The following is an 18887-nucleotide window of genomic DNA, read 5'->3' as shown; positions in this document are numbered from 1 at the left end:
AACCCCAAAGTTCAGTTAGGGACATGTCACGTTTGAGACTGCTAGAGGACAATGTCAAGGACACGGATGTGCGAAGAGAGTTCTGGTGTTCAGGGAGGCAGTCCAGGCTGGAAATCCAAACTGCGGGTCGTATTGGTTTCTCCAGGTGGCTTAAGATAACAGAAATTTATTCTCTCTCGGTCTGGAGACAGCAAGTCCAGAAAGAAAGTGTTGTCGGGGCCACGTGCCCTCTGAAGGTTCTAGGGAAGCCTAAGCCTCTTGCCTTGCCTCTTCCTGGCTTCTGCCGGTTGCTGGCAAGCCTTGGCATTCCTTGGTTTACGGCTGGAGCCTCCATTTCTGCCTCTTCACACCCATGGCCATCTTCCTTCTGTACACATCTGCGTCTCTTTGTCCAAATTTCCCTCTTAGAAGGCCCCCAACCACTGGCCCTTTCTAAGCTGGAGAGTATGGGATCTAGAGCAGAGCCTGGGTCAGGGGGACATGTTCTAGAAATTGAGAGTAGGCATTCAGCTATGTTCATAGCCGTTTTACCCAAGCGCGTCCTCATTCTTGTAACTAGCCGTTCCTTCGTGTTCTCCTTCTCAAAAGTGTTGGTCTGTAATCAGTAGGAAATAAAGATGCAAAAATCTTGATCCCTTACCAACCTTACCAGGTTGAATAAGACGGGAACTCAGAATTCACTTTGGATTTGGCCGTGTGGGTGACCTTGACCACGGAGGTTTTGTTGGAGGGAAGAGGAGGGGGCCCGAGTGGAAGCGGTTGACCAAGAATGGCAGGTGTGAAAGGAGGCAGTGAGCATGGGGAGAGCTTTGCTCGGGAGGACAGCAAATCGAGTTGGCAGGAGGAGAGAAGAGTGGGGTCCAGGGAGATGTTCCTTATTCTTTAGGGAGGAAGATCTTAGGCCTTGTCTACATGGTCAGGGGAAGGAGTCCGTGGACAGGGAGAGGTGGTTGAGGCAGAAGAGAGAGTGATGTTGGACTGGAGCCCTCGGGGATGGCACCCCATGTCCTCCGGAGGGTGGGCCTCCGATGGGAAGGAGTGGGGGAGGGGGAGCACATCTGTGTTTAGAGTGACTCCCCCAGTTTTAGCACCGAAAGTCCCACATCCTGGGAAAGCTTTAAAACGGAAAGTTCCATGTCCTAGGGCCACTCCCCGCTGCCAGGCCCAGGCAGACTGGGACAGGTGGTCACTGTATCAACAGAACTGGCCTGAAGGGAGAGTTGGATACTGAGGGGCCGAGGGCTTGATGGAGGGGAGATGAAGTAGCCTTTGATCCTGGCTTCTATTTTTTCTGGGTGACATAAGGGGCGAGGTCATGGACGGAGAGCAGAGACGGGGAAGAGGCTCGAGGGGAGCGCGGAGGGCACGGAATGGCCGTCGTGGGCAGGGGCAGAGGGAACTTGCTAAGAAACCGAGTAGCCTTTCCGAACAGTACTGGCTGGTAACTTGAGATCTGTGGTCATAAACTTAAAGGGATAACAGTCAGAGTGACAGTGGGGTGTACTTTCCACAGAAATCCAAACGGCTGGCATTCCGTCATAACACAGGGCACTAAGGGTGTTGTCCTGGGATATGGTGGAAATGGATCCATCGTTAGAAACACATTCCCGGTCTGTAGGACTTCCAGATAAAAATAGAGCAGAAGCCAGCTCTCCTGAGAGTAGTTTAATCACAGATACTTTCACTCCCCCCCAACCCCTTGATTTCTTCCCTTAGGGGATGTTCACAATTACAGGGCCGACCTGGTCACGTGGTCCATACCCCCTCTCTCAGAAACACCTCGGTGGGCTGGCTCTGGAATACTTCTTTGCCATTTGCAATTTCAATGATTCGATGATTCGCACAAGCTACACTTTATAACAATAACGGAAATAAACAGTTACCGCCCAGCTTGATTCCAAGAATCTTCAAGTTAAAGGGGTTTAGCTGGGTTGCTGATTTTGGCTCCTTCTGCCTGTTCTCTTGGCAGATTTTAAGACACGTGATCAAAGTAGGTAATTGAAACGGTAGCAAGGTGGAAGGATTTGGGGTTAGAACACTGGTGTTTGGTCTGGGGACCTTACGAAGCTCACAGAACCTGCAAATCTTAGTTTTGTCGTCGAAATGGAGCTAAAACTACCTGTGTGGCTGCTTTAGAAACTCTATAAAGGGCAGTGTCCTGTGTCAAACACAGGCTGCCTATATCTGTGGCGGCTGGCCATGTGGTTCTGTGCCTTTCTTTGATAGATTCCAATTCTGCAGCTATAATAAGAGAGACAGAGAGAACTGCTGATCCGCTGGGCATGGCTGTTGAGCTCCGGGATGCCTGGATGACCCACAGTAATGAGGCCCTGGAGTGGGGACCAGGGATGAAGTGAGTGCAGGGCGGGGGTGGCGGGAGTGAGGCACCGGTGTGGGGTGGGGATGATGGCAAGAGAGGGAAAATTCTGGACCTAAGAGTGGAGTCCTTCCAGGCATTGGTGAGCCCCTAAGGACTGCCTTAAAATGAGGTTATGTCCTGGGTCCTCTGTTTTAGAAAGCAGGGGGCGAGGAGGCCAGTTTAGAAAGTTTAGAAACCTCTATTTAAAAGTTGACTTGTTTGCCACTTAAGGTTTTCGCCTTCAAGCTATTCAGGAAATTCTACTCTATAAAGTGACTCATTCATTCCCTAAGGGTTCCGCATAGCCAGGGTTTTACTGGGTCAACCACAGAGGCACCAATTCCTGGAATATTGTTTCCATTTTGTCATGGACTATAACTTGGAGGTAATATTTTTGAATGCTCAGTTGTGGAGAACTCAAAATACTTTAAAGAAATTAGTTCTAAAATCCTTAGGTGCTCTCTTTCTCCTGTGACTATGACAAGTAGAAATGCTTGACGATCTCCAGATTAGCTACTTTTAAGGTACTTAAAAAGGCAACTTGGAGTCCAATTCTGCCACCACACTGGCATCTCCCCTCCAGGAAACCCACCTTACCTCCAGTTACCGAGGGGTCCTTTGGTCTTCTTGCCTTGATTTCAGCCTCTGCCTTAAAATCCCCTGTTCTCATCTCTCTGCTTTCTGCGGCTCAGGGCTTGGTCTCCCGCTCCTCTCTCTCAAGCCACCAAAGAGCTCCGCCTCCCTGCTTAATCTTATTTATTTATTTTATTATTTTAAAGATTTTATTTATTTGTGGGGAGGAGAGAGCAAGCAGGGGGAGGGGGACTGGGAGAGGGAGAAGCAGACTCCCCACTGAGTGGGGGAGCCTGATGGGGGGCTTGATCCCAAGAGCCTGAGATCATGACCTGAGCAGAAGGCAGACGCTTAATTGACTGAGCCACCCAGGCGCCCCCTCAAAACTGTTCAAAGTGAAAAGCGAAAGTCACCCCCATTGCTCTTCCCAGAATAGCCCCTATCCTCTGGGAGAAAGTCCCCCAGGATGAAGGCTTCGGGACTGTGTCCGTGGACCCAGGGCTCCAGTTCTGTCTTCTGGAGCACTGGTCCCTCCCTTCTGCGGCACAGTGTCTCATTTCAAATACAGTAAATCTTTGGATTCGTTGGCAGGTCCCACTGTGGACAGTGCTTCAGTGACCTGCAAAGGACGTTTCCTGTGTATGACCTTGAGGAATATATGTGACCTCTGTGTCGCTCTGTTTCTTATCTGTAATGCGTGTGGGGGGGTTAGGACACCATGGTCCTTAAGCACCTGTTGCTCTACCCCATCTATGTGTCTAGGCTTCTCCCCCTCAACTGAGATTTCTGGTTCCTTTTTCTGCTATTATCATTTTCTTTTTTTGCCCCGCAGAAGGGCTTGTGTCGCTGTGCAGAGATGAGAGAGCTGGAGTCACCTTCTGGCTGGCTCCCTCTGCGACACTACCAATCATGTGGCCCTTTGGGACTCTAGTTTCCTCATCTGAGAAGTGAGGGACCAGGACTGTCTGATCTCCAGGAGACTTTCTGGTTCTGACACCCCTTGATTCTCCTATCCAAGGGTCACTCCTCTGATCCTAATTGGACAGTGGCTCGGGGCAGGTTTTTGCTGCTTTCAGCACAGGGTGGAGATGGTAGATTCTGGGCAGGGGACCCGCTGGGGGAGCCGGCCCCTCTTCTAGAGTCCCTGAGTCAGCTCCTCATGCCCTGACTTCATTTTTTCATCCGGAGTGTTGTGAAATCCCAGAACATCACCCACGCCCACTCTCAACACTGAGTACATTTGGAGCGCATTCCAACACCAAGTAAGAGACATTTGGAGATGACATCTCACCTGGGAGCTTGGGAACCCCTGCTCCTTGTCCTTGTGTGTGATTTGAAGGGGGCTAGGATGGTGCCTGTCCCATGTCCCAGGAACCCTCTGCACCACACCAGGACAGTCAGTTCCCCTCCTGATGTCCCACATCAGGGCCTGGCCCACTTCCCGAGTGGGCTAAGGAGCCGGCAGAGCGGTGAGACTCAGAATCAGCTGGGGTGCCTGAGGAATGCAGATTCCTGGGCCCCACTCTGGAGATCCTGAGTCCGTAGATCGAAATTGCATTTATCAAGGCCTCTGGGTGAGTCTGAGGCAGGGGGTTTGGGTGCTGCACCTTGAGAGACACACGTGGGGCTTGGGGCGATGGGGGGGGGTCAGAGCCCACTCCTGCTCTCACGTTGCTCAGGAGAAGCCCGGTGGGGAGCTAATAACGCTTACCTTGACATGAGCGCAGTAACATGAGTCCCAGGACCGACAGATTTTATTCCTCCTCGTGCTTACAAAGCTTGGCTTTGTTCATTAAGAGGGTTTGACTGTGGCATTTTTCTGCAGGAGGCCTGCAGGGACAGTGAGTTAAAGTTAGCGGCAAGAGATGTCGGGCTCCCCGGGCTCACCACCGCCCCGGCTCGGTCTGCTGCATCTGAGGACCCACTGGTGAAGGACAAGGGGGCGGTCTCTAAGGCCCGTTGAAGCTCTGACCTTCTGGCATGGGGGGAGGGGACGAGGAACTGTCCTCATCTTATTCTAGGTAGGTAGTTGTCATTTCTGTTGCTTCTGAGCTATCCCTTTTTCTAAGGTCAATCGATGAACTTGAGTGCGCAAGGGCGCTTCGCTACGGGAATGATTTGAAGAGGCGGCTTGTGAAGGGTGAGCTTATGGTGGTTCCAGGGGGCTTGCTCAGCGCCCGCTGCCGAAGAACAATGTGGCAGAGGCATCCCTCAGAGGGGAGAGGAGCGAAGTCACGGCTCCACAGGACTTCAGAGGAGGAACGTGAGGTTCATGGGCTCCTGGCAGGACATGCCACCCGTGGGGTTCCAGGAAGACGCTCTGGGGCCATGTGTCACCACTGGCCATGTTGGCTCTACCCATCGGGCTCATCAATCTGGTCTGAGAGCTGGACTTAGGGGTGCTGTCTTAGTTGGGGCTGCTGCGACACGGTACCATAGACTGGGCGGCTTATTAACACTTGATCTTAGAGAAAAGGCCAAGAAGCCTGGGTGGCTTATTAATGATAGAAACGTATTTCTCGAAGCCCTGGAAGTCTGAGGTCAGGGAGCCAGCATGGTCAGGTTCTGGTTCTCTTCCGGGTTGGGGCCTACCAACTTCTCACTGTGTCCTCACATGGTGGAAAGAGGTGAGGGCATTCTCTGAGGTCCCTTCTATACGAGCACTAATTCCATCACTAGGGTTCCCCCCTTACTGCTAATCAGCCCCTCCTCCTGAAACCACCAGTGTGTGGGGGGGGATTTCAGCTGATGGATCCTAGGGGGGCACCAGCATTCATGTTGCAGGTGCTTCTGGGAACTGGTGCCCTGGGCATCCCCAGGGGCATGTTGTGATGGCTGCAGGTTGAATCCCGTCGCAGTCATGTATCAGCTTGGGTAAGGCGGTAACTTCTCTGAGCATCAGTTTTCCCATCTGTAAAATGGGGTAACGTTCCTTATGTTGTTGAGAAGATTGAATGAGCTAGGCAGGCAAACTGCTTTAGCACAGTGCTGGATGCAGAATAAAGGTTAGACTTTATTATTATTAGTCACAGAAAATGGCAGAGCCCCGAAATGAGGTCTGTATTAATTTGCTCAGGCTACCATAGCAAAATAGACCAAAACAGACCAGGGAGCTTCAACACCAGAAAATCATTCCGTCACAGTTCGGAAGTCCCAGACAAAGGTGTTGGCGGGTTTGCTTTCCTCTGAGGCCTCTGTCGTTGACGGCAGCCTTCCCACCTTGTCCTCATTGGTCCTCCGCACGCACGTGTGTCCCTGAGTCTGTTTGTGGCTGCAAATTTCCTCTTCTTCTGAAGACACCGTCAGACTGGATTAAGACCCACCCTATGGGCTTATTTTAACTTAATCACTTCTTTATAGATCCTGTCTCCAAATAAAGTCACATTTTGAGGTGATGAGGGTTAGGGCTCCACTTATGGGTTTAGGGACACAAGTCAGCTTGTAACAGGGGCCGGTCTCTGGGCCAGGATCTCTGAGGATCAGACAGAAGAGGCCCCCCCTATAGGGAGCCTGATGCGAAAGTGGGGCACAAGCTTGCATGGGGGCCACGCTGTGGCTGCCTGGGCGGCCCATCCCTTGGGACTGTGCTGCCAACTGCCACACATCTAGGGTTATGGTTGATGGCTGGGTTTGCAGGGGGCCCAGCCTGGCCCGTGGGGTTGACATCAGCTCCACAGGTGGCATGAGGAGGTGAGTGTGCAAGATACGGAAGGGAGAGCAGACGGTAGCTCTAGAAGAAACAGGAGGATTGCATCCTTGGCCATTAGGGGGACAAAACAAAGGCAAGTTTGGGGATCTCTGGGCCCCCAGCCCAGCTCTCTTGGGTTCACAAAACTCTCGCTTTCTTTCATTGGGTCAGGAAACCCTTTTAAGGAAGACAGTGATGGGTGTTCTGGCCGTTTAGGGCCTTCTCCTGGCTCTGGTCCACGCATTTCTTTAGGAAATGCAAATCTGGGCTTTAGCAGACAACCAGGTAGCTGGGGTATAGGTCCTCAACATCTTGGAGGCTTTCAAGGACAGGCCTAGAGCCCGGCGTGGGAGCAGGTGTGCCAGTCCACTAACTTTCAACCCCAGGATGAGCTCGTGAAGGTCACTTGTCAAGCGCCCTCTTCTCCCCTTCCCATTCTTCTCTTCCATGAGGGTCCTCCTGAGCTACTTTGTGGACTTCCCCAACATCCGGGAAGATCTGTCCCTGCTTGGGTTCCTGGACTCAGCATCTCTTTACCTGCCATTCAGCTTTGATTTTTGGCAGAAGGCGGGGTCCCAAGGATGGCATCCTGGCTCTTATTGCTGGAGTGAGGGTGGGCAGTACATGCTGTCGCCACGAACATTCCAGCTCCCTCACCTTGATCTCAAGGCTGTCTTTTCAGCCTTTTATTCACATCAGTTAGCTAAACGGTTTGGGGATTTGATAGTCTTTCTGTTCATAGTCATTCTGAGGGTGCTAGAAATGGAAGAGGGCATTCTTTTCAAACCCTTGAGCTGTGTCAGAATTAACTTAGAGTTTCTGACTGAGCCCATGGCAGAATGTATTTAGACACAGTCCTTTTATGGGGAGATGTGTTCCTGGGACAGAACCCCCAAATCCAGACTAGAATTCAAACTATATCTCCTACTTAGAGGGTCTCCTCAAGCCAGCCCTCCTTCTAGGGGAGCCAAAACACTCTGGAGAACTTGCTCAGCTCCTATGGACACCAGGTTGTAACCTTCTTGGAAGATAGTCGTGAAGTGCCAAATGCAAGTTCTGGGTTCAAATCCTGGCTCTGCTGTTGACGAGTTGGGTCTTCTGGGGTGTTTCTGAGTCTTAGTTTCCTCATTTCTGAGTCATGCGTGATACATATGAAGTACTCAAAAAATCATAGCTGATTTTATTCTTTCTTTAAAAAAAATTCTTTGAGAGAGAGCGAATGAGTAGGGGGAGGGGAAGAGGGAAGGGAGAAGCCGACTCCCCACTGAGCAAGGAAGCTGACCTGGGGCATGATCCCAGGACCCTGAGATCACAACCTGAGCCAAAGGCAGACGCTTAACTGACTGAGCCACCCAGGCGTCCCCTGATTTTATTCTTATTGTTATCATGAATTCAACTTCCTCAGCCCAAATGGTGTTGGGTATAGTGGTTTCCCCTGGAGTGAGGATAAGGTGGAAGAAATAACCCTGGAGCCACGCTGGTCCTCAGGGAAGCTGATGAGTGACAAGTTGGACAAGAGTGATAACAGCCAGCTGGAAGATTCTGCTCGGGGGAAGAACAACCTCAATTGTGGGAGAAAGCCAAGACAGGTTTAAAATATCTGAAGTACGCCTTCTGACATGTCAAGATAATGCTGTTTACCCTTCTGGAAATGCAGCACCTAGCTATGGATTTGGTTCAGAGATGGGATGCTCCTGGGACATCTGACTTTGTTTCGGGGAGCAGAGGGCCATAGGATCCTCCTATTATCCTTGCAAAACTTGCAGAAACCCCTCTTGCAACTTCACGGGTTCCCTTGTGTGAGCCCAGGAAGAGCTCAGACTCAGGGGACAAGGGTTGAGGAAGACACTTCCTGGCTTTGATCTCCATCACCCCTTCAGTTGGGAAGTTTTAGACAGAAGTCAAATAAAACCATGGAAGTGCTTGTCTGCCTTCTCCACCCTCCAAGTGAAAGCAGCTGGTAAGAAACTACAGGAATTCAACCGATCCTCCTAATCCACTGTCACGTGGGATCAGAGCTCCTTCTTGCAGACAGTGCAATGGCACAGGCTCTGGGGCATGGTGGGTAGAATCCCAGGCTCCAGAGTGGGGGGTGCCTCCAGGTCTGGGTCCCCACTTACAAGCTGTTCTTCTTTTCTTTTGAAATTAATTTATTTAGTTGAGAAAGAGAGATAGGCAGGCAGGACAGAGGGAGAGGGAGAGAATCTCAAGCAGACTCCCTCCTGAGCGTGGACCCTGATGTGGGGCTCGTTCTCATGACCCTGAGATCATGACCTGAGCTGAAATCGAGAGTCTGATGCTTAAGAGACTGTTCTTAAATAGCCTCACAAGCTGTTCTTAAATAGCCTCTGCCTCCCCCTTGCTGAAAAGGGGGTGATAGTAACCATGCACATCATAGTTGTGTTGTACAGATACAATGAGACTATAGATGTGAAATCCTGGGCATGTAGGAAGCAGTGTTATCTCTTACTGTGATTACTCTCTTTGGGATGGGATATGTGATTTGCCGGTAGGCTTCTTGGGAATATTTTGCTAATTGTCATGAAGTACTATCTGTCCTTTGAGACCATTATTATTATTATTTTGAGACTAAAGGCTTTTGGTCTTCTAGAGGCCTCTTCTTCTTCTTCTTTTTTTTTTTAAGGATTTTAATTTTAAGTAATCTCTACACTCAATGTGTCTTGAACTCCCAACCCCAAGATCAAGAGTCGCATGCCCCACCGATGGCCAGCCAGGTGCCCCTCGAGAGTCTTCTTAGTAAGCAGTCATTCGAAGCATTCCAGCAATTGGCCTTCCGGGTGGCTTGCTGGGCAAGGACCTGGGATGGGCACAGGGTGAGCGTCCGGGGTTGCAGAGGGACCCGGAAGAACACTGGACCAGATGACAACCGTTCTCTGACCCGACCTTTTGCCCTGGGCTGCATTCCCCAAACCACCCGTGGTATTTGAACTGAAGTCTCGCCCCAGGATTGTTCTGAAGTCTTGGTGGAGAAGAGATGAGTTGAGACCTGTCCTTGGCATGTGGAGGTGATACCGCTGGCCCACAGATAGAAGGGCTGGCTGAGATGCCGGCCCTTCCTGGAATCCTGAACTGATCTCTCCACCAACCTTCCCATGACTGTTTTTTGAAAATGTCATGAGTTTTTGATACTTACTTCAGTCAGCATCTGCTGAATGGCTGCTGCTGTGCGAGGCCCCCAGAATGCAAATAGGTGAGAGAGATCCCAGTCTGTAAGTCCAGCGAGGCGAGGGCTGGGGGCTCTTGGAGCTCCCTGCTGACAACTTCTTGTCCCCTCCCTGCTGGAGAAGGGCCAGGAGGGCGTTCTCCTCCTGCAGGCAGCAAAAGCAGAGGCTCCGAGGAGGTGTAACAATGCGGTTCATTCAGGAAGTGAGTGGCCTCAGATGGAGGAGCAGGTCGCGTGGGCGGGTCAGAGTGCCACCTGGGAGTCCTTATCTTTGGGGAGTGGGAGCCACTGGAGGCTTTTAATATGGGGAAATGACACCAGCTGGCTTTTGTTTTTCTTAGTTATCACAGTGATGGGTATTGAACATTTCTTGTGATAGGCATTAACTAAAGGCTTTACCAAGTTCTCTTTTTCTTTTTCAGGATTTATTTATTTTAGAGAGTGAGTGGGCAGGCAAGTGAGTGGTGGGGAGGGGCAGAGGGAGAGGGAGAGAATCCTGAGGCAGTCTCCCTGCTGAGTGTGGAGCCCAACGTGGGGCTTGATCCCAGGACTCCTGAGATCATGACCTGAGCCAAAATCAAGGGCCTCCTGCTTAACCAACTGAGCCCCCTAGGCATCCCCCAGGTTATCCTATTTAAGCTTCTTACAGAGGAGGCTGGGAGAGCCCATGGAGCCCAATCGTGTAGCGGCAGATGAACCTCCGTCTCTCCAACAACCAAAGTCCTTGCTATCCACGGCTCCTCCATCTCCCTGCACCTCAGAGCCCCGTCTAGAACGTCTCCCTCATGGGGTTGTTTTATGAACTTGGGGGGGGGGTACTTGGGCACTTGGTACAGTGCCTGGCACCCAACAAACGTTAGTCACTGTTATTTTTAGCATTGTTGTTGTCATCTGTTGTAGAGAGTGCTTGCTGGTGTGCCAGGTGTTGGGTACCTTGAAATTTGAAACCACATGAGCTGGTGGGAGTAAACTGTGCTAATAAACCAATCCTGCCAGAGCAGGGTGCTGACTAGGGTGCACGGCAGGAGTCTGCCTGCACCCACCCCAGTTGCTGTGGTTTCCGACTTGGGCACCTCGTTCTCTCTGTCCTGGGTGCCTCTCCAGCTCTGGTCTGGGTGACCCCATTCTCACAGCTCCTTCTCTGATGCTTCCTGCTGCACCCTCTGGTTTCAGTTTTGCTACAGCTGAGCGGAGGCTCACCCCACCGGTGGCAGAATGGTGGATGCACTGGAGGGACCGAAGTCCAGGAGGCTGTTGAAAGTGTCCAGAGGAGACAAGGTCAAGGCTGGAAGGGCACAATCATGGGAATGGAGAGAGAAGACAGCTTTTGGGATATTTTGGATTTAAACTGATAAGATGTGGCATTCTGACATCACAAGGAGAAGACAAAGGGAGATGTGAAAAATAAATAATATCTCTCACTTCAGTGGCCTGAGGACCCTAGTGTTTCCCTTTCTGTGCTTCCTTCAGTGGATCTTATCCATTCCTATGGCTTTTAATACATTTCTAGGATGACAATCTAGACAAATTCCCAATTCCCTGAGCTTCAGCCTTGAGTACCTAGCTGTCTCTTGCTCTCTTCACTTGGATGAAGTCCATCTCCAAAACAGAACTCCAAAAATGATTTGTCTGCCTTACCCCTAAACTTGCTTCTCCATTTCAATCAATGGTACAACTCTTCCTTGTGTTGAAGCTAGAAAATATGGGGATCACCCTTGATGCCTCCCGCTTCCTTACCGCTGGGCTCCCCCTCATCGGCTAGTTCCCTAATTGCTTCCTCGGAAATACATCACAAGGGAAACACGTCACCATCTGCACTGCCGCTGTCCAGGGCCAAGCCACCCCCATTTCTCACTGAGGTGACTGTGAGTCCACACTGCCTCCCCTCTTCTACTTTGGCTCCAAATTCCAGCCACGGTGATCTTGTAGGAGCACAGATTCCACTGGACTGTTTCATCTTCCCTCATGAATTCCAGCTGCACTTAGCATAGCAACCACCACCTTCCAGGGACTTCCAAAGTCCTACACAGATCTCAGCTTCATCAGACTCCCCCCTTCCCTTCACTCTTCTCCATCCTCACTGGTTTCCTGGCAGTCCCCATAACATGCCGTGTCTTTCCTTCCTGGGGCACTCACCCATGGTTCATGCTGTTCCCACTGTCTGGGATGCAGTGCCCCATCACTGCCATCGCTTTTCCTTCTCACCCTTCAAACTCCAGCCTAAATGCTCCCCCTTGGGTCACTGCCTACAGCCTGAGGAAGTAACACATCTTTCTCAACATCCTCTTTAGTTTATCTTCATTCAGAGCATGGACTGATCACCAGCTGAGATCTGTTACCTGTTCATCTTGTGTATTGTTTGTCTCCCCCACCTAGAGTGTCAACTCTATGAGGCTAGCCAGGCATATAGAAGACATTTGTTGAGTTAGTAGCCAGTGGATGAAGAGGGAACACACTGAGGCAGCACGGAGGGCCAGGAGAACCCCGATATTCAAGGGGTGAGCAGAGGGGCTGTCAAAGGGTCATGGAGACTTGAGAATGAGGGACAGGAGAGAAGTGTCAGTAACCAAGAGGGGAAGGACATTGGTTGGGGATGCTACTGGCTCCAGGTCATGGCAAACCTGTCCCATGGTGATGAAGACAAGAGATGATTCTTCTCGTAGTCAAAATGTTTGGTGGCAATGCTCTGGGCCAGTGTTGCTCAGGTGCTCTTAGCCTTCCCTCAGCCTCAAGCATCACATCGTCACACAACTGAGTTCAAAGACAGGAAACCAGGAGCAGGGTGGGGCAGACATCCTCCTCACATGTTTCTCTCTTCTTGGTGGGGGGTGAGATGGTGAGAGTGCTGCCCCCAGAAGACTCCAACAGGTGTTCCTCCATATTCCACTGGTTAGAAAGGACACATGCCTGCCCTTGGACCAGGGACTGGGCCCACCTTGCTGAAATACAAGAATCACTTTCCTGTCTTTGAACAAAGTTGGGATTGTGCCAGCTAAGGAGAAGGGGAATGGCTTTTGAGTAAGCGATGCACCGTCCTTGCTCTAGGCACATTGCACAAGGAAGCGTTTTTTCTGTTGGTCACATAGGATGGGTATAGAGCGGAGGCTGCTGGAGTTGCTGCCCGTAGACTGTGTGTGGCTCTTGAGAGAGTAGTTCCCATAAAGTGGTTGGGCCGGGCTGTCCACTACAAGCTTACGAATTAGTGGGAGAGATTTAGGAGAGGAAGGTAGATGACCAGGAAATTTGATGTTGAAGGTAAGAGGAGAGATGGGGCAATCTCTGGCCGCAGGAGGCAGATGCAAAGAGATCTTTCCAGTTTGGGGCAGACTTGAAGATGTTTACTGGATGAGCCAAAGAAGCCAGCAGGAGAGAGGGGGAAGCAGGATGGGGTAGTTGAGTCCCTCGCCTTGAAAGAGGCATGGGGATGGGCTGAAGTGCACCAGACGGGTGGCTATTACTGGACAGGGTGGGGAGGCTTTTCTGGAGACTCAGATGCCTTCTGAGATGGGAGAAGGGTCGCAGGATGGTGAAGGTGCCCAGGGATGAAGATTCCCCTCCCTTTCCTTTGTGTGACAATGGGCTCATGCAGAGAGTGAATGGGTGACCTTGACCTTTCCAAAGGTTAGAACATTTGTTTTAACATTCTGATATAACAGACTAACAACAACAACAACAAAACCACCCCAGGTCCATCTGCGTGGCTGCACTCCCAAAGTCCAAGGACAAAGACTGATCCTTGGGTTTTCTTGTTTCAGCGGAACAGAGCCTCTCAGCACATGGTCAGGGGCGTGGCTGTTATACTGTCTAGAGCATGCAGGACACTTAACAGACAGCAAGAGCTTCCAGATCCTGCCGCCGATGGGCAACAAGGTGGAGGGGTGCATGCCCTGAATTGGTCAGAGAGGACTTGGGTCCTAGGTCCAGATGCACCACTTACAAGCTGGGGTTTGCTGTTATCCTCCAGGCCTGTGACCTCATCTGCAGGGGGCTGGGCTGTTGACAGCTCCACTCCTCTCTCCTCTGCCCACAGCTTTAAAAATGTGGATGCTCCTTACTGGGAGCTAGGGGAGGGCCTTCCTGCCCCCTCCACATCCCTGTCTGGGGAGTTTTGACTCTGCTCAGTACCCCTTGGAACAGGACAGTGTTTTCTTTCACCATTAACCCTGGTCCCTCACTTCTGGCATCTTCTCCCCTTTGTTTTGGGGAATGATGGCATAAGGCCCAGCTAGTGGGATTGGGAGCCAAACCTTTCTCCTCTATTTATTCAGATCGTAGCTATGGATGCAGCAAAAAGCAAACAGAAGTTTGACTAGATATATGGGCTCAATATTCCACAACATTCAAAGCCGGTGCCTACTTACGTAGGAGGCATAAAACACAACATTATGTTAAAATGAATAATGGCCCCAACAGAAAAAAAGAGGTTATTTTTTAAGAAAAAATACTTAGGAGGCATGTTCAGATGCTAAGTTGGTCAGATTGTCTTCTTCTCAAGGGCTTGTTAATGTCCATCCACACCCTGTGCTATCTCTCGGGGTGAGAGTTCTAAAGGGGACATGTCTTCTCTTAGGTCACCCTGTTTAGCTGGCATGTGGGGTTGGACGTTGACCTCAGGAGGGTTCTGTGCATGTCTCATGGCTTCGCTGGGGGATTCCGATGTTGGTAAGGAGTGGGGGGGCTGGGATCCCGGAGTCCCATCAAAGCTACTGCAGTCAGATCAGTCCTGCTCATCTCTGCATCGCTTGGACTCCACTTCCTCATGACCAAAACGTGACTAATGATAGTTTTGCCCTCATGGGGTGGCTATGGGGATTCGATGAGTTTACACTTGGGCAGTGTCTAGGAAAGTGCCCGGATGGAATCAGTTACTCAACCCACCATCACAGAGGCCCGGCAACTTGTCCGTTACACCTTGTGGGAAGGAAGCCCCAGGTGCATCTCTGCCCTCACGGAGTCAGCATCTAGCTGAAGAAAGAACATGGACCTTGTAGAAATGGATAGAGAACCAGAGCAGCCTCCAAGACCAGCCCTTCCCGGTGGCATGGAGGACTTCCTGGAGGGCCAGCAGCTGCTGGGTGGGGCGCGCCGTCACCCGGCCCTGCTTCATCTCCTGGCCGCCAAAGCCGGGAGAAAGGAGAATCTGGTATTCATTGTGTGGTTGTTTCTAATTTCCTTCTGCTTTCGAGATCCTCTTCTGAGGGAGAACAATGCCCTGAACAAGGCTCGGGCTTCCTTGTCCAGGCACCCGCCCAGCTGTGGGGGTGGGGGTGCCCGAGAGAATGCAATGGCCGGCACTCCAAGGGCAGATGGCGTTTGACTCCTGTCCTCTGAGAGCGCTGGGGACGGGCGGGATTGGTGGCTGGTTCGAATCCCAGCCTATTGTTTGCTGTTATATCCCTGGGGCTTTGAGCAACTCCCCCCATCTCATTTATGAGTGTTATTTATAAACTGTCCCTGTTTGCCGAGGAAGGACAGTCTTTCCTGTACTGCCAGCTACAGGTACTGATACAGGAAAGTTCATCTGAGGCTGGACCTCCCATGGCACCTAGATTCTAGAGCCACTAGGTTGCGCCATGTTCTCCCGCCACCATAACCCCGGCAGGAGGAAGTGGTGCTGGGTCCTTGACAGCATGGCTCTGGCCAGGGCCAGCGCCCGGACCAGTACGGGAGGGATCCTCAGAGGGCCTTGGGCTGGGCATTTCCCCAGCCCATGTCTTGTAAGTCTGATGGGAGCAGAAGGCCCAGGACTGGGACCAAGGAAAGGGCACGATTTCCATACCCCTTTCTGTCTTCATACTTGTCCTCTTGTTTGTGGATCTCTGTACATTCATCAGCTTTGCTGGGTTTCTCTTTTACCACGGGAAATCAGAATGAGTGACCCTCAAGGGGAAGCAGGGCAGGAGAAGATCAAGGGGCTGGCTAGGGTCTTGCAAATCCACAGGGCTGTACTGAGGGAGAGGCCATGGGAGCGGCAGGGGGGAACCCGATGCGCAAGGACTAGAGCTGGGCAACTGCCTCTAAGTGGGGGTCCCACACTTAAGTCCATCGGGGGCCACCATCATCCCCTCTGCACCCCCATACCCACTCTGTATGCTGTTTGTTTAATGGTCCTCTTGAAATAGATTTATTTTTAAAAGCCCACATTTAATTACAAAGAAAGCTTTGTCACTATCATAAATAAAATCTGGCATTTTTCTAATAATGGTCAGCACAAGTTCATTACTGTTAAAATGAAAATATTCATCATGGACCTGCTAAGATCTTGAGCCTTGTGTGAGTTCTTGGTGTGCACTTTCACACAGAAGGGCGTCTGATGATGATATTGGGGGTGAGCTTGGTGCTGGCGAGAAGTCATCGAAGATGGTTCAGGAAGGCACCCTGCTGCTTGACCTGAGGCTACCGGCTCCATGTCAGCATCTTCAATGTGGGAGAATGACAGGGTCTCCTTCAGAGGCTGGGTGAGGACGGACCCAATTCATGTATGTATAAGGTGTTCAGAACAGGGTCTAGGGTCTAGTAAGTGCTCAGTAGGGGTTAATAGCCACCATAACTTAGGAGGCTCCAGCCTTAACTTGGGGGCTGCCCTGGTGATCCCATCACCTGCCTGTTTGGTGACAGGGCCAGAACAGACCTGATCTCCAGGCTCCCTCCGGCTCTCCACCCACCTCTGTTCCTCTCCAACTCCTCGGCTCCGACAGGTGCACCCAGGTGGTATGTCCGTCATTTCCCTCACGATGACAGAATTAAAACTAAGATGTGGTCATGGCGTTAGTCACCTCAAAACACTCCCGTTGGCATGGGTGGTCATCGGTGCCCACTGGAGGCTCTGGAACGGACTCTCAGGGATCAACGCTCCCATGCACACGCGGGGGGCTTGTCCGATCCCAGTCTGCTGTTCGATCTGAGCAGCCCTGGTTGTTTCTGGAACAGGACCTGTGGCTTGGAGGGAGAAAGTTGCTGTGGGAAGCAGTCCCAGGTTCCCTGGTGGGACTGGAAATTCTGCCTCCAGCCCTGGAATTTTGACTTCCTGTTTGGCCTGGCTTTGTTCCCCCACATATTTGGCTGTGGTGTATCCTCTCCCTCCCCCTCTCGGGATCCGTTTCCTCATCTGTAAAATGAGGGGGTTGCACTAGATCGTATCTAAGGCTCTCTTCAGCTTGAAAAAGCTATGATTTGCCTCCCACCCTCTTGCTGTTCCCTCAGGCCTCTTGATTGACAGAGGAAGGTGGGAAGGAAATGGGCGGACCCAGAAGAGCTGTGCGTCCTACAGCGTAAGGGGCGGGCCCCGTAGCACAGGAGTTTCTAGCCCCAAATATCTATGACAAGGGAGGCTGGGAAACCTTGCATTAAAGGAGAGGGGTTGAAGGGAGGAAAGAGCAAAGACATTGTAAGTGCCCTAGAAATGACAAGTGGGTAGATGAATGATGATAAAAGGGCAAATCCGGGGGGGGGAACATGTGTGGGCAAAAGTTTTATAAAGGGGAGCAGCGAGCGTGCTAGGATGGGAAGAATGTGTCTGCCCAGTGATCCCAGTTAGGGTGTCGGAGTAAGCTGCTGGGCTGAGAGTGTAAACAGTCCTGAGGGGGACTGATATCCTCCCCAAATGTCCCTGCTCCTTTCTGGCTCATTTTGGAAGACGTGTTCCCCAGCACCCCCAAATTAGGGTCTCTGGAATTCCAGAAGTATAGCCAGTCCGCAGGGGTCCTCTTTGATGCTCTAGGTTGGCTTTAGGATGACAGACTGGTGGGTCCCAAGACAAGCAGTCATTGTCCTGTGAGCAACACCAGGCAAACCAGTCATGGTGAGGTTTTCTTTCTTTCTTTTTGTAAAATTAAATTTATTTATTTATTTATTTGACAGATAGAGATCACAAGTAGGCAGAGAGGCAGGCAGAGAGAAAGGAGGAAGCAGGCTTTCCGCTGAGCAGAGAGAGGATGTGGGCCTGGGATCATGACCTGAGCCGAAGGCAGAGGCTTTAACCCCCTGAGCCACCCAGGTGCCCCATGGTGAGGTTTTCTGTTCGAACTTCGCTCCTTATTGAAAAAGCTGCTAATCTCCAACTCCAGAGGAAGATACAGGGAAAATGAGATTAAAGGAAATTAACATAGAGTGGATGTCTTCATGACCTTGGGGGTGGACAAGATTTTCTAAAACAACACCGAAAACACTGACTATAGAAGAGAAACTGGTAAATTGAGCTTTATCAGAAGTATAACTCAACAAAAAGCACCATTCAAAACATGAAAAGGCAAGCCTCTGTCTCAGAAGAAATCTGCAATACATACATTCGACCAAGTGTTCACTTTCAGGATCTATGAAGAACCATCATAAATCAATAAGAAGGGGACCTGGGTGGCTCAGTGGGTTAAGCGTCTGCCTTGGGCTCAGGTAGTGATCTCAGGGTCCTGGGATGGAGCCCTGCATCAGGCTCCCTGTTCAGCAGTGAATCTGCTTGTCCCTCTCCCTCTGCTTCTTCCCTTCCCTCTGCTTGGTTTTCTCTGTCTCTCACTCTCTCTCAAATAAATAAATAAGTAAATAAATAAAATCTGTAAAAAGTCCTTAAAATAAATCAGTAAGCAAAAGATGATGACACAATAGAAATTGGGCAAAAGACTTAATATTCACAAGAGATCGGGGCACCTGGGTGGCTCAGGGGGTTAAAGCCTCTGCCTCGGCTCAGGTCATGATCCCAGGGTCCTGGGATCGAGTCCCCCATCGGGCTCTCTGCTGCTTCGTCCTCTCTCTCTCTACCTGCCCCTCTGCCTACTTGTGATCTCTGTCTATCAAATAAATAAATAAAATCTTAAAAAAAAATACTCACAAGAGATCATATCCAGATGGCCAAATGAACTATGAGAAGGTGCTCGACATCTTTACTCATGAGGAAGATGCACGTTAAAATTAACCATGAGGACATAGCACTACACACCCACCAGAGCGGCTAGAATGAAAAAGTGACAAGACCAGGGGTCACTGGTGATACAGAGCCACTGGAACTAGCATACATCGCTGTGTGGACCGTAGAAATGTACAATCCCGTAGGAAACTTGTTTGGTAGTTTCTGTTCAAGTTAAAGATACGCC

At 50.8% G+C, this 18887-nt stretch overlaps 1 long non-coding RNA gene across 2 annotated transcripts in view; it reads left to right on the top strand.

The window, feature by feature from the left end:
* The window catches only part of LOC131813988 (uncharacterized), a 51400-nt gene that overhangs the window by 28862 nt on the left and 3651 nt on the right, over positions 1 to 18887 (top strand). The window contains exon 1 of one of the 2 annotated variants that reach the window (XR_009347072.1): positions 3251 to 4506. The exons of the other annotated variant lie outside the window; for it this stretch is intronic. This is a non-coding gene — a long non-coding RNA (uncharacterized LOC131813988). Of the gene's footprint in view, positions 1 to 3250; positions 4507 to 18887 lie in introns of those variants that run through there. 2 annotated transcript variants of the gene reach the window in all.

Source organism: Mustela lutreola, chromosome 1 (genome assembly GCF_030435805.1).
Source record: "Mustela lutreola isolate mMusLut2 chromosome 1, mMusLut2.pri, whole genome shotgun sequence".
Classification (NCBI taxonomy): Eukaryota; Metazoa; Chordata; class Mammalia; order Carnivora; family Mustelidae; genus Mustela; species Mustela lutreola.
This window is presented reverse-complemented; position numbering and strand designations above follow the sequence as displayed.